We start from the raw sequence: 15,354 nt of genomic DNA on the forward strand, positions 1-15,354 counted from the left end.
TGGATTATATAGACTGGGCAGATGATGCGATCGTCCAGGGGCCCCCACACTCAGCAAACCTGGTCCTGAACCGGGCCACTCTGAATCCTTCCTGGCAGTCTGTCACTCACTGATAGATTTTTGATGATTTAAGACTGAGACAGCAGCAGCTTTTCTTTGAATATACAGTGGGTGGCCACTGGCCAGGCAATAACTGCCGATCTCTAATCCCAGCCCCCCGCACTGATGATGCCGTGATTCACGGGTGACTTGCCCATCCGTCAGGAACATGAAGCTGAAACAGGTAGTGTGTGTGTGTGCTTTCTCTCTCTCTCTCGTTTCTCTCCTCTCCCCCTCCCCCCTCTTTCGCGCGCGCTCTTTCGCTCCCCTAGTGGCTGCAGGATGCCCCACAACTTAGTTTTCTCGGGGTCCCCGCAAGCCTTAATCCGGCCCTGTATACGCAGCTGCATTGGCATACTTCTCTGAATCAGGACCTATATGTTGATGCTGATTGTCTGGGGCTACATAAGTATCAATTTGTAGCTAACCTGTTTTAGAAAGCTCAAATTGGACAATGGAGTTACTGTGTGCATGGCCACTCCTGTTTCACTAGTAAGTCCTCACATTTTGGTCAATGATATACAGATAAACACCGATTTTTAAGAAATTGATTGAGCTCACTATTTACCTGTCTTTTTTCCTTCTCACTGTTTTGGTAAGTCTTTGCTAAATATCCAAGTACATAGTAATTAGGTTATTTTGCCAACAGCAAAATAAAAATCTAATGACTACCTGCATGGTTTTTAGATAATTGCTATATTTGAGTAGCATTTGTGAAACAATGCTACCTGAGCTAATATAAATGTCATTTTAACGTCTTCCACAAGCACAATACCGCAGAGCTTGAGTCTTTCAGGTCCTTTCCTAATGTGTGGTTATTGTTGTGTTTGTTTGCTTTTTTTTTTTTTTCTCCTCTCCCAAGAAAACCATAAAATGGGATTTATTTGTGCTTGCACACCTGAGATGGGATGCAATCTGGAAACCGGCTAACGTGATCCCGACATCCGGCTTCCCGACTGCTTTATCCCGGCGTGGGTTAAATGACAGGCGTCTATATCGATCGAAGGGATGCCGGGTGCCGCGAGCGGACAGCCGCAGGGGGGGAGGGTTAGGTTTAGCGCACCTGGGGGGGACTTAGGTTTAGGCACCCTCCCCCCCCCCCCCCCCCCCGGGAGGGTTAGGTTTAGGCAGTGGGGGGGGGTTAGGCACTTACATGGGGATTAGGGTTAGGCACTTGGGAGGGAGGTTGGAGTTAGGGGGCTTAGGTTAGTTATTACTTACCTGACGGCGATTGGGATTTCCAGGGCTGCCGCTGCCGGGAATCGAACTGCCGGCCATGCGGCCGGCGGTATTTCATACCGATTCCCCTGAGATTTTGTGTCCTACAAGTGCCAAGTTGGACCAACTTTGATACTATAAAAGACAACTATCCCAATGCTGAAATACTAAAATTGCTTTATCAGGGCAAAATAATTCCTTTATTTTTCAAAATTGGTTGGTGTTATAAACTGTAATGGAAAATGATCAGCTATATAGTTGTATACTTAAAGCATACCCATTTTGAGAATGATGTCAAAACAGTTGGATGATTTCTAACTATGGAGTAAGTAAAGTAATTTTCAAAAATGTAAAGCTAGGTAATCGTCTATACAATTGTTGAGCGGATCACCCAATTGGCTGATCGGTCCAATAATCTATAGGAGCATTAGTCAATAAACAGCTTAACACACTTGCCAACTGTTGCATCGGGAGGTCACATCTTATGAGCAGCTTAATATTGAAGATGCCCAACCTCCCGATCCATTGAAGAATGTACACCCTGAGCTACAAATAGCTCAGTGTGAATGGGATACTGATCAGATAATCCCTTCAAGGTTCGGAGCATTTATCTGATATGTCAGGTAATGGGCATAGTGTGTACCTACTTAACGAGAACAAATTCTCCCCATTTAAAATTTTAAAAAACTATCATTATAAATTGCATTGCTCAAGGTGCATACACACAATGATTTTTTGAACGATTATCGTTAAACGATATCGTTCAACGATAATTGTTTGTAAAAATCGTTCACTTTCTGAGTCAAACGATGAACGATTTTCGTTCATGCGCGTTCATGTTTGTAGTTTGTAGTTCAGTCAGACTTGTCAACTCAACGATTTTCATTAAGTTAATATGCAAAAATCGTTTGTAGCTCATAAAAATCATACATTTAAATGAACATAGTAAATGAACAACTTTAGTAAACTATTTTAGTTCATTTTTTCAAGGTAGAAAATCGTTTACTAAAATCGTTCATTAACTAAATGTGTGTGTGTGTGTGTGTGTGTGTGTGTGTGTGTGTGTGTATGCACCTTTTAGTGTTAATAATCTGAAATTCCACTGTGGTTGTTTGGGAGCTGTAGAATCAAAATGCTAAGAAAAAGCTGAGATTGCAGTCTATTGAGCTGCTGTGACATCACCGCTCTACAATTATTTATAAAGATACATCCATCCTAATATGGGCGGGGTATAAGGGAGCAGGGGGATGCAGTTTATAGACTGGTGGACTAAATGCAGCCGGTCTATATCCCGAGAGGAGAAGCCCGACGGGGGAATTTAAGATGGGCGTTGGTATTTTGATGTGACGCCTATCTTAATCCCGACGCCAGCCCGAACGAGAAGTTAGCCGGGGGGGGGCGTGCCGGGAGAGTCTTAGGTTTAGGGAGAGTAGCATGGTGAGATTTTGGAGGGGAGATTAGGGTTAGGCACCCCCCTGGGAAGGTTACGTTTTTGGGGTGCGGGAAGGGGGGGGGGTAGGTTTAGGCACCCCTGGGGGGGTCTTAGGGTTAGGCACCCCTAAGGGAGGGTTGGGGAGGATTGTGGTACTTACCAGCCGACATCGGGTTCTCTTCCTGTCGGGCTTCTCCTGTCAGGATTTGAACAGCTGCCGGTATTTCATACCGATTCCAGGAGCAGGTGAAAGCTGGAAGTTTTTTTGGTATCCACATAGCAATAATTAAGGAAAAAAAAAAATACTAAATGTTTCTTACCATTCAAATCTTGTGTGTTTATAACTTCCTGTATACATCATTGATATTGAATAAACTTAATTTTATTGAATAAAATTACTGCACAAACTTGTGCAAACATTTATACCACAATTTATTTCTAATTCTTTCTTCACACCCAAATGCATGCGTTTACATTTAGGTTCATCAAGTGGAAAGAATGGGTGCTCCGCTATTGTAGATTTCATGGTTTTATTATATACATGTAGGTAAACAAGTATGAACCTACTACTGTACATATGTAATGGTGATTTTAGGGCTGACCATTATATAACAACTGTACAATAGCTGAACATGCGCTCATACCTCTTGTTTGTTCTACTTTTATAGACCTGGGGGATTTACACCCCTAGAGAGAGCTGCTTGCCCTGTACGCAGCTCTTCCCCACATTAAATATTAATTTACATGCTGTGTGGTTCTTCTTCATGCTTAATTGGTCTATCTCTAGGTCATCAGGACATCAGAATATAATATCACATGCAATTAGTTTTAATTATTATTTTAAGTACATTGCTGAATGTGTTTGGGATGGGATAGACGTACTACAAAGTGTATTTTACAGTTAGTGGATCTCTTACTTACCCAGAAATACATTAGCCAAAAAAGTTCTTTAGGGGGGGTAACAAAAGTAGTTCTGTGATTCTGTAATCTACACAGACATGATTATTAATGGTTTCTTCATACTAGTCCAAATATAGTCACTCCTATAAAACATATAATGAACAGGTGATTACTGGGGGCAGTGTGGAGAATAACTGGAGTAATCTTTAAATGTGTGTTAGTAGATTTTAGTCATGGCTCTCTGAATTACAGGACACGCCTTTACAGTAAGTGGCAAATTTCAGGTCCTGAGCATTCTGTATAGAGTGACTATTGGGAACTTGTCAGTGTTCTATCTGAGGAAAAGGTTTACTCCTCTTCAGGTTCAAATGTAGATGAAATGTCAGCTCTCATTATTTAAACTGTTTACAATGTATAAAGCTGTGAAAAGAGTGGATAAGTTGCCCTTAGCATCCAATCAGCTTTGGGGGTAACATTTTATCAAGTACATTCTATAAAATGATAGAAGCTGGTTGGTTGCTATGGACAACTTTTTCACTGGTCCACTCTTTTCACTGCTTGATGCACCAAACCCAAAGTTTGTAATAATTTTGTATCACTGACTGTAAATTTCACACATCTCACCCCGGAATTAGGCCTTTAGTGTTGTCCAAACTAGCCCAACCACCTCACACAGCAAGTGCCCATCATGGTCATCCCAGCATTATTCATAGGCTATATACATTCCACACACACAAACTTTTGAAATTCTGTGTGGTGATATCACTAGAAGTTCCCACAGATGTGAAATGACCTGTTCTGCTTCAAGATTCAGTTTGTGTGAAACTTTGCTGTAACTCCACTTATCTGTATTGGCAACTTTAGCGACAGTGGCACCAGTTAAGGAGTACAGTGTCTGGTACTGCTGGGACCATATTCTCAGCAACTGCCTGTGGGTACAATGGTTTGCATGGATGTATTTTATTCCAGGACTTCAAATGAAGGGTCATATTGCCTAGTACGGATGTAGATTTTGTACATGAAGTCTGCTGGAAAGTGATCGACATGTGTATACATTTATACATGTATATATTTATAAAAGCACATAAATATACAGTATAAAGCCTTTATACACGTTAATCAACTTGGACAGGCAGGAGATGTACTTACCCTGTCAGCGGTCACCGCAAGCAGGGATGGAGACTATTCCGGAGCACATGACTGAGCATGCGCAGAAGAAGAAACGGAAGGGATTGAACACAATGCCTTCTGTGACATTGCAGGGACAGCGTGTTACCACAACCACTGTCCCTGCAGGAAATATTGCTGAATAGCAGCCATATGTTATCATAGTTGATAAAAACTTGTGACGATGTTGCCCGATAATATTCTGGGCAACATAGTTACTCTTGTTGAATAGACCGCTTAGTGTTGTATGTTTCTATATTTGCGAATGACCCCCATAGTCAAGAGTGAAAACAAAGCAATGTAGTGACCAGACTAAATAAAGCTACTAAATTTTAACAGGAATGCGACTGTTTGCTGTTTTGAATACTTGTTTGGAATGTTTCCCACATACTTTCTGTCTAAGAGAGCATTTTCTTAAATTTCCATATTTTATAATGATATGGAGTCACGCATTTCTCAGAAGCAGACTTCAGTCAAGTAACAAACCAAGGCAAGGAGAGATGTCTAAAGATTTCGTGAAAATGCTGAATAAATCTTTGTTTCCCCACAGGAATGGTAATAAGGGAGACATATGTGGAACCTGTAATTTTCAATGACAACAGTACAATATAATATCATCCAGGGTTTTCAGCCAAGTGTAATGAATTTTAATTACCATTAAATAATCTTGATCATGTCTGGGTGATCACAAGTTATTGGTAAAGAGCGTTTTCAGTTCGCTAAATGTGATATATTTCCCTAATCATGTTATTTATTAGAATAATTTATAGCCGCATATACTTAATAGAACAGCAATTAATTTTAGGTCAGGGCTACTGTGTTCCTTATTTAAATTATCTTTATTAAAATTCTCTGAAGAAGCAATGGCATAAATAATACATCACCTATTATGTTTTGCCAGTGAGGTAAAGAATGTCTGGATATTCAAGTTAATACAAGTCGTGTCACTAAATTTAGATCTGTTATTAATTAAAATGTAGTGCCCTATGTATCAAGCTGTCTTCTTGTTCCAGTAATGCTTGCTTTCCATTTATGCCAAAACAATTCCCTGGAAAGAATAGTTGGAATAGCGATCAATAATTTTTAATGTTCATCCAATCTAGTGCCCATGTGCTACTCGCATTGGTATAGTGCCAGTAAAGCACCATTGGCAAGGGACCCTAAAACACATGACTTTGAGGAAATGAAATGTATTGTGGATGTATATAGATATACAGTAGATGCCTGGCCTGCAGCATTTTACTATTAAGTTTCATTAGGCCCATCTGGACGAATCCTTTTAAATGTTTTCCTTTCTGTTTACAACTTCTAGTCGTGCAGTGGATATCTTCTAGGAGCAGGGACATAACATGTGTTTGCTAGGCCCTCAGCAATCTTTGGGGGATGGCGTCCGGAGTAGGTGGATTAAATCACTGGATTCCCTAACTCCTAAGCCTCTTAGCAGCTCCTCAGAGTACTTACAGCACTGTTTTAGTTCAGATTTTATTATGCATCTTACTTGCACACTCTCCCAGATCATCACCTGGGAGACTCCCAAAAATCTGGTTGTGCTCCTGACTACCTGGAATAGTGGGCAAGTTTCCTGGAGCCACCCCTCCATGGCCACCCACTTCCCGAGTGAAGTGTGCAGTACAGGTAGCCGATGATGTGATTCATGTCGAATTGCTTCCTCGTTACTCCGTCCGTCTGTTGGCGCATATGGCCTGCCATGCATGTGGGTCCAGCCCTTTTTTCCCCTCCACCAGCTGCATGTGGGCTGACTGTCCAGAGGCCGGAATACATGGACCACGGGCTGCCAGTTGCTATAGTGAGGCAATGTGTAGTAATTTAGTTTCCCTCTATTGGCCCTGTTCTCACCTGCTTCAATGTGACTGCAAGATATCTTGCTAATAGAACTTCATGCATATTAGTGATTGTTCATGTCCTTTGGGACAATTACTGGCGAGGACTCTTGCTAATGAAATAAGTGTTTCATATCAAATTAATCAGTGCAGTCTTGTGAAGTGGTTTGTGTCATCTTTTTGTAACCAGGACATATTTTCGGGCGAAGCTGATGCTTGCCGCAAGCTGAGACAGGCTGGACCTGCTGCGACTGCAGCAATGGTGTAATGAGAACACATCTGTACTCACTGTGCCACATTCTCCTCTTCTGTCATAGATAATAGTCTACAGCTGCAACATGTAAGGCTTGGAAGCCGCTCCCCTCCCATTTGAAGATCTCGCTATCTCACTCTGTTTCTCCCATTAGTTGGGCATCCCAATTTTTCTGGTAGTCGCTCCTCTTTATCTTGGTCTCTAAGAGCTCTGAAATATCTATATCAACTGGTGGATATAAAAATTTTGGAAGATGGTCCAGAAAAATCTTAAGACCTTCTAAAAATGTTGCTTTTCATGGCTCCTGAATGAATGTTTTGGAATGACTACTCTCGCACAGATTTGCTAATGATATGTGACTTCTGACTAAACTTGCTGCTGCAGCAGCCAAGACTGTTTTTATCTCAATTTTATCTTGATGGATTGCTCCTGAGCTCACTGTGATGCTTATTTGTTTACTATGACTGTACAGCTACATCCCTAAATAAAGGACTATCTGATCATTCTTTTTCCACTTGCCAACCTTTATAGACAAACTTTCCCCAGAGGTGACTGATCTTCATATTCTAATTTTCTGTATTTTTATACCTATTACTCTGTTCCTTCGTGTTTGTGTTTTTAGACTTTGGTTCAAACCAGTTACATATTTAACATACCACTTTCTTTTGAGTTTTGGAAATCCACTTTTACAATGCTCCTAATATATACAGAGGAGCTGTTTCATATTTTCTGACATTTAAGCCATCTTCTTATACTCATAGCTGTATTACTCAATGGTACCTCACCTGACTTAATCTACAGCTAGACCGCATTGACATTCTCATATGTTGACATTCATCATGTCAATAACTGTAGACCAGTCATACCCCAACCTTGTAACTGTTGAATTTTATTCTTGTCAATAAAAAAAATATATATTTTTTTTCTATTATCCAGTTGCTGATTTATTATATCTGTTTTAAGCCTAACCTGGCCCACCACCTGCCATAGCCCTTCCCTGGCTCCTGGCATCTTTCCAATAGTTTGTATCTGGTTTGTCTCTATCCCAGTGGTTCTCAAACTCTGTCCTCAGGACCCCACAGAGTTCATGTTTTGCAGTGCACCCAGCAGGTACACAGGTGTATTCTTTACTCACTGACACATTTTAAAAGATCCACAGTTGGAGGTAATTATTTCACTTGTGATCTGTGAGGAGACCTGGAAAACATGCACTGTTAGGGGTCCTGAGGACCGAGTTTGAAAACCTGTGCTCTATCCCAATAGTTTGTTCCTTTTTGTCTTAAATTTTGTGTGTACTCCATTTATTTATTTATTTATTGTCTTTCCTTGATCTGTCTCCAGCACTGCCCAACTAATCCCACATCACCTCTGGGCAGTCTTCAAACGTTTAATTAAACTTAAGTGCCACCCAGCTGAAGTAATTGCCCACCCCTGGTTGTTAATTTCACTTCTGCAACTGGCCCTACAAACTCACTTGGACACTAGTCACATTTTCTCAGTATGCTACAGGGTCTGGGGTATGACACACTGTTAATGTCAAGCAGCTCAAAAACATACTTGCCAGCTCTCCCTGATTGTCAGGGAGACTCCCTGAAATAGGAGAGAGAAACATTCAAATAGGACCATTTGTATCATTTCCCTGCATTGGTTATAACTTGGCACAATGATCTCTATAGCTACATGTATTTTCTGAAAAGAATCAGTGTTTTTTCATCAACAAGTAGATCTTACTAACTACTTTGGGGCTCATTTGGTTGTAAGTAAAAATTATGTCACTCCTCTCAGATGTATAAGTACATGGCCACTTTACCACCACGCTCATAGGTGTTGCTTTCTCAATCTATCTGAAATGCTTTTTCAAAAGTAGGCAAGTATGCTCTAAAATGCCACAAACGTTGAAAACACCTTAAACATATTTGACCTGTATGTCCTGGAGAATTCTCAGTCACGCGCTCATTCACCTTAGTATATTGGAAATAAAAGCTTTGGGTGAACGTTTTCATATCTTTGTTATGCTTTTGCTATAGTTTGTTTTTTTTTGTTTGTTTTTTTCCCTCCAAGGAGTATCTGCACAGAATTTCTTTTACTGTAGGTGATTTTTGATTGGTGTTAATGATCTGGTACCCTGTCCCATCAACATAAAGGCGTCTATTTACTAAGCAGTGTTAGGAGACAGTGAAAAGTGATAAGGTGCCAACCAATCAGCTCCCAACTGTCATCTCACAGGCTGTGTTTGAAAAATGACAGTTGGGAGCTGATTGGCTGGCACCTTATCACTTTTCACTCTGTCTCCTAACACTGCTTAGTAAATAGACCCCAAAGGCTCTAAACCTTTCTAGTCCAAATCACTTATGCTATTTGGAGTCCTACATTTAGTCCATAGCGTTGTGTACATGTTTACACAAGAAAACAATATCTTCACTTTTTTTTTTCAATAACGTCTGTAATAAAGTGACACTGAAAAGCTAACAAAATAGTGCTCAATTCATACAAATCATATTCTCCGCGATTTCTCACAAGCAAATGTATTTATGGAACGTATAAAAAAAAAGGTGACTTACAAGTGAGACGTAAGTGTCTTTTTGTGTGCTAGGATAAAATGGGAGCATCCGCTATTCTTCCTGACCATCTTAGTTCTGCGTTTAACCGCAATTACTGCTTTTTCAGGTTTTGCAAAATACACCTGCATTTTGGAACATAAGTGTGGCCAACTCTGCATCACGCCCATATGTGTTTAGTGCTTTTGGGTCTGATTCCTAGTTTTACATAAACCCGATGGTTTGTGCACAACTATGATGATGAGAGGACTATGCATGTGCAGGACCAGTTCTGCACATGTTAGGCTGGGTACACACCTAAATGACCGGCAATCGTGCCGATGTTCAGGGCGATTTGTCTTCACCCTGGACATCGTATGACTGCCGGTACACACTTGAAAGATGTAATGAAAGACCGAACAATCACTCTTCCGTCCTTCATTAACTTGTACAGGCTCACATGCGATATCGTGTGATTGACTGTGCAGCACAGCCAATCACACGATATCTCATGCAACTGCAGGTACGCGCAAATTGGGCATAAACACTGCACGATATGCTTGATTTGTCGTTCCGATTTGGTTAAATCTGCCAAATCGGGCCGATACCATACAGGTGTGTATGCACCCTTAGATGTATTGCCACAGTCATTGCATATAGTGTTGTGATCATATGCTCTTCCGTCACTAAACTGCATAATGAAAGGAAACTCCAACAAGATTTTGCCTTTTAAACTATTGCCGTTTGAAAAAAAACAAAAACAGACACGTGCCGAGATCCTACTAATGCCTGCATCGTGCAGGATATTACATTGCCATCCTGCAAAATGTGCTTTCAGGGTCACAGACTAAACAGATGTACACTTGTCTTTGGCAATTATTAGCTTTATTACAAATTTCATATAAAGGTAGACCTTAATGGTGCATACACACGATCAGATTTTTCCTTCAGATATGAACGATAACGATTTAAAAGTCGTTCATATCTGAAGGAAAATCGTTCATATCTGACATGCCTGAACGATGGACGATCAACGATGCGCGTTCCCGTTTGTCAGATAACGATATCTGACATCTGATGGGTTTGCAGTCAGACTTGGACGATTCCATTCATTTTAATGCAGTCAAAAATCGTTCAATCGTTCAAATCGTTCAAAACTTTGGTCAAATCGTTCAAATCGTTCAGATCGTTCATCTGACAAGTCTGACAAATCTGACCGTGTGTACGCTCCACGGTCAAATCGTTCAAATCGTTCAAATCGTTTAATCGTTCAATCGTTCATCTGACAAATCTGACAAGTCTGACAAATCTGATCGTGTGTATGCACCATTACAGATGTGTGTGTGTGTGTGTGTATGTATAATATATATATTTTATCATACCACGCTGTAACTGACCTTTAGAACAATATTTTTCATATTTGTTGATACAAAGTATCATGTGTAAGAATATTTTGTCCTACATAAAAGGTCACACGGTCTCATAAATAAAACAAAAATGGCAAAGGCAGACAAATCAAGGCAGCCTTACAATCCACTGGCATTATCCCAAACATCACAGTGGTAGTCTAAGCAACAATATGATATCGGTGCCTTTATTATAGTTTTACAAAATGTTGTAAAAGTATGCTCTGCCGGCTAACCACTAGTTGCATTAGTTTCATTTATCATTTTTGAAAACCTTATCCATACATCATTTAACGTATGTGGGATTGCAACATCTTTTCTTTTAATAGCAAGTTAAACCTTTTCCTTTTTTTTTATTTTTTGCATATGATGTTCATTTTACGTAGTTGCCCAGCCACAAAACATTATCTTCTATTAAACATTTCTCTGTAGGTGCAGTTGTGTATTTTTCAATATATCATGTACCTGCAGCTACAGTACCATAGTAGCCACAAGACACTGTGGACAATCAGAGGAATTAAAAGTTATGGCCACCTAATTAAGCATATCAAGGAAACGGTAGTTATAGTAATTATAGAGCATATTCTTAGAGCCGGGCAGGTTTTAAGTTATGAAAAAAGTATGTATATATATGTGTATATATATATATATATATAAATATAACAGTGGGTTGACTATAGAGCGACTGGTTTATAAACGTGTATAAATCATATAATTATTCAGACCAATTCTGTGATTTAAAAAATGAATGAAAAGTGCCAGTGCTAATAAATAAATAATTTAACAATTTAATTAATACAAAATATACAATGATGAGAAAAAAATAAAAACATACAGCATACACATCAAAAAACCCCTTTTTTCTGGAAGGGTAAAATCAGAGAAATTCTAAAATACTATGCACTTTAAAAATAGAAAAGTCTTTTGTATGGTTAAAATAAAAGGCTTATCTGAGCAAGGTGGATAGAGATTAGCATATTCATAGGTTCATAAGGCAAGGCAATATCAAAAGAAGACACCTTTTGTAGACCCTCAAAACAAAGGAATATTCAATTTATCTAAACATCTAAGTAAACCAGAACTTTCTTTACTTAGTAAGGGCTTGAATTTTGCACCCACCAATAGTATGAAGAAGTTTGACACTTTTATTGACCTAAACAAATTTGTATGCAATCTAACTTTAAAGAGACATTTTTTTAAGGAAAGAGTCAGCACCTATAAGGAGCTTTAATGAATCCCTCTCAAAATCTGGGTTAAAAGGAAAATCTACTTTATTACCCTTTAGAGTCTAAGGGAAATTATATAAGTGTATTCTACGAAACAGTGAAAAAAGAATTGTGAAAATGACATGAGCAACATAAAGAAACAGAATTTAAATAATAGAGAAAAAGGAGCCCTCAAGAATCTTAAAGCTAATAGAGAGATAGTTATAAAACCTGCTGATAAAGGGGGAGGGTTGGTTATTATGGATTATGATTATTACCACAAAGAAGCATGTAGATTATTGGATGATAGCAACTCATATGTGAAACTGGAAGTAGATCCAATTAATAACTACATAGATGAACTAAGTACAATTTTGGTCCATGGTCTACATAATAATATCATTAGTAAGGAAGAATTTCAATTTCTGATGAATACCAACCCTCGAACCCCTATATTTTATTTCTTGCCAAAGATACACAAATCACTGACGGCACCCCCTGGTAGGCCTATCATAGCAGGGATAGACTCACTTACTTCAAATTTATCGAAATTTGTTGATCTCTTTTTACAGAAATATGTGAGTAAACTGGATTCTTACGTCAAGGACACTACCAATATTTTACAATGTCTAGAGGGGATACATTGGAAACAGACGTATAAGTGGGCAACCATAGATGTGCAATCTCTGTATACATGTATAGAGCACACAAAAGGCATTAATGCTGCAAGAGAGTTCCTCGAGTTGGATGGCTCTATTGATGTTTTACTTAAGGACTTCATATGTGATCTTATGTGTTTTATACTTAACCATAATTATTTTAAATTTTTAAACCCATTTTATCGTCAAATATGCGGCACGGCATTGGGGACCACGTTTGCCCCCAGCTTCGCAAATTTATTTATGGGATGCTGGGAAAATTGTTATGTTTATACCAACAACCCATTTAAGACGAACCTCATTTTATATAAAAGATACATTGATGACATCTTGATTATATGGGATGGTACAGAGGAGTATTGTAATCAATTTTTAACGCATATTTCAGATAATAATATGAACTTAAAATTTACGTCGAATTTTAATACCTCCAAAGTTGAATTTCTGGATTTGGTATTATCAGTGGGAGAAGGAATATGTACTAAGAACTTTATTAAGACTGTTGATGCGAATAGTTACTTGCACTTTGAAAGTTGCCATCTGGATAAATGGAAGAGGAATATTCCTTATTCCCAATTCCACAGAATTAGACGCAATTGCAGTGATATGAAGGTATGCGAAGAACAACTTGAAGTATATGCAGACCGATTTAGAGAGAAGAAGTATCCTGAAGCTATTTTAACAACTGCACTCCAAAGAACTAAATCTTTGGACAGACAAGAACTTCTTAAATACAAAGTAGAAGTACCAGGCAAACCTGAAAAAATACCGTTTGTCACGACATTCAATGGTCATGAGAAACAAATCAGAAAAGCATTCAACAAAAATTGGAATATCTTAATGATGGACCCAATATTGAAAAATATTCTACCATCCCAACCACAAATTGTCTACAGGAAGTCAAGAAATTTGAAAGATTTATTTGCTCCAAGCATGCTACAAGAAAAGGAAACAATAAAAGTGTCAAAAATGCTCCAATGTAACGGCTGCTACAAATGCGGCCACTGCAACATTTGTAAATTTGTTCATCCTAAGCGGAAAACATTTATGAACTCAGAGGGTTCTAAAGAGTGTAAGATTAAAACCTTCATGAATTGGAACTCTACGTCTGTAATCTACTTGTTGGAATGTACCTGTGGACTTAAGTATGTGGGTAAAACTAAGAGACCACTGAAACTAAGGATCCAGGAACATATCCGCAATATACGCAATAAAATAGAGGGACACGCTGTTTCTAAACATTTTTCCATAGTTCATAATTCTAATTCAGCTTAGGGTTGATTTTTGGGGCGTGGGTCCCCTGGATTGATTTGGTTGGGCTGCTTCAGGGCATCGCATTATATACACATTTTTCCTTTCTTTCACTTTTAGCACTTTTATTGTTTGTTTGATATATATGTATTATTTTCACATCTTTATTTCTCACCTCCCTACATGCAGCAGCTGCTGCTCTTATCTATCCTACTTTTTACACTTCACCTTTCCTTATTGGAGTGATGCCCTGGGGTGGCTCAGCTGGGCTGGTTTGGGGGTGTCCTGCGCTCTGGATTTCAACCCCAGTAGGTTAGGGACCCACCCTCAGAGGTTACCTAGGCGCGGTGGGTGGGCCCATAACCATGGCCATGATTATGCCAAAACCTCTTATTTGCAAAATGCTATTGCAAAATGTATTATACATAATGAGTAATGTTGGAGTTGTGCATCTGTAAATCTTTTTTTGTATGTTTGCAACAATAGTCTCCACAGGTAGCACCTCCCATTTCGTATATTTTCAGGGTGTGCAGTCTAGGGCCCCCCTTTCCACATGTTCATAATTCTAACCCAGAAGACATCACGTTTAAAGCCATTGAACATGTAACACTAGGAGAACGAGGAGGAGATCTTGGAAATTTACTCTCAAGGCGTGAGATGTACTGGCTTTTCGAATTGGATACACTGGCACCGAAAGGATTCAATGAAAGTTACGAAATTGCGCCTTTCTTGTGATGGCATCCTCCCACCTACTTAATGTACCTCATTACCAATTTACTATGGGATATGGTGGATTGCTGTGGAGGGCCTGATCAGTACCCTGGAGGGTGACTTCTTGGAGAAGTTCAGGTGTAGTAGGTATAGAGGTTATACCCACTACCATTGATTGCAGCCATACCACTGGGTATATGCCCAACCCCGCCCGAACTTGGAAGCGAAGCTCCCGTGGGCCTGGTTAGTACTAGGATGGGTGACCCCCTAGGAATACCAGGTGCTGCAAAACTACGGTTGGGTGACAACCCTCTATGGGAAGTATAAGTGATGGAGCCTGAAAGAGTATACAAGAAAATATGCGCAAAAATATCTACACTTGAAAGATCTTTGGAAAACAGAGAAGTATTCAAATATGGTGTCAGTGGAAATCTATAAGTATATCTGGAGTAATAAAAAATGAAAAGAACTAGCATCTAAAAAGAATATTGGAATTAGACTTGTGACTTAACATGAATCCTGCCGCATAATTAAAACTAGGAAGTAAAGAAAGATCTGCCGTTTTTTAACTAAAATAGAATGGGGAAATCTGTTGCTCTATGTTTGGGGCAAATATAATTAATGACTATACCAAATAGGGTTCGAATTATAAATCGATTAATAACCTAATAATGT

General features: G+C 39.2%; 1 pseudogene; it reads left to right on the forward strand.

Annotated features, from left to right (window-relative positions):
• The first annotated feature begins 14,852 nt into the window (after nt 1-14,852).
• On the forward strand, nt 14,853-14,971 carry LOC148473417 (5S ribosomal RNA; annotated as a pseudogene).
• The last annotated feature ends 383 nt before the right edge of the window (nt 14,972-15,354 follow it).

This window comes from Taudactylus pleione, unplaced genomic scaffold (genome assembly GCF_031769625.1).
Source record: "Taudactylus pleione unplaced genomic scaffold, aTauple2 ptg000917l, whole genome shotgun sequence".
Taxonomy (NCBI): Eukaryota; Metazoa; Chordata; class Amphibia; order Anura; family Myobatrachidae; genus Taudactylus; species Taudactylus pleione.